Below are 1,367 nucleotides of genomic sequence, written 5' to 3'. Positions count from 1 at the left end.
AAATTTTTTTTTGGGGGGGGGGGGGGGGGATATAGTTGTATTATTTTGGTATTTTTATAGTATTATGTATTATTATTTATAATATGATTCATTCTTATTATATATATATATATATATATAAACAATAGAAATTATTGTTCTAGATCATTCATCTCACTGGAAGTCCATACATTCACAAAATGTGCATACAATGCACAGTATCCAGTCTATATAGTGCAGAACAGTATGAGTAGTCTGTAATTCTGACCCACCTGAGCAGACACGCCTCCACTTCCTGCACAGCCTTCACTTCCTCCTCTTCTTGATTGGCTGCTGGTGGACGTGGGAGGAACTTCCTGTCCATTAAGTCAGTGAGCATGACGGCCACCAGACTCATGCTGTCATCCGGCTGCAGAGAGACAGACAGAGACAGAACGGCTTTCCTTTATAATACAGAATAAACAGTCTGCTCACATAGATAGCTAGTTAAATTGATAATAAATGACTAAAGAACTTGCTACTTCTGAATGTATCTTAAAGGGTTAGTTCACCCAAAAATGAAAATTAGCACATAAATTACTCGCCCTCGAGGCATCCTAGGTGTGTATGACTTTCTTCTTTCAGACGAATCAGTCGGAGTTATATAAAAAATTGTCTTTGATCTTTCAAGCTGTTTAATGCCACTCAGCGGGTGTTGCATGCATCAGTCCAAAAGAAGTTAAATAAAAAGCACCCATCCATAATAAAAAGTGTCTCACACGGCTCCGGGGGGTGAACAAAGTCCTCCTGTAGCGAATCGATGCGTTTTTGTAAGAAAAATATAAGGCCTTCTGTAGCGAATCGATGCGTTTTTGTAAGAAAAATATCTATATTCAAAACGTAATAATTACTTTAATGTAGCTTGCACCAACAGTTGTACACAGAAGCAGCTCCGGGCTGATGACATATGAGGTCGGCGCTGTGCATGCAGTGAGTCTCCATTTTTCTTACAAAAACGCATCGATTCGCTACAGGAGGACTTTGTTCACCCCCGGAGCTATGTGTGAGACTTTTTATTATGGATGGATGTGCTTTTATTTTACTTCTTTTGAACTGATGAACTGCAACACCCGCTGACTGCCGGCGGAGCAGGGAACTCAGGAGGCCATGGCGGAGCAGACAGTTCAGGAGGCCATGGCTGGATGGCCTCTGTGGCCTTGGCCTCGCCACTCGGCCCGGCCACTACGGACGGACCCATACTACTCCCCCACCCGCCCCCCAAAAAAAGTCCTTGGGGAGAATATCGTCTTTAGAGGCCCTCCGTAGGCCTAACTCGGAAACAATGGCCCTCCGGGAGCTTGACTTTGGGACTGGAGCCCTCCTTGGGCTCGACATGGGAACTGGAGCCA

The sequence above is a fragment of the Sinocyclocheilus anshuiensis genome, unplaced genomic scaffold, assembly GCF_001515605.1.
Source record: "Sinocyclocheilus anshuiensis isolate Anshui unplaced genomic scaffold, SAMN03320099.WGS_v1.1 scaffold1654, whole genome shotgun sequence".
In the NCBI taxonomy this organism is placed as follows: Eukaryota; Metazoa; Chordata; class Actinopteri; order Cypriniformes; family Cyprinidae; genus Sinocyclocheilus; species Sinocyclocheilus anshuiensis.
This window is presented reverse-complemented; position numbering follows the sequence as displayed.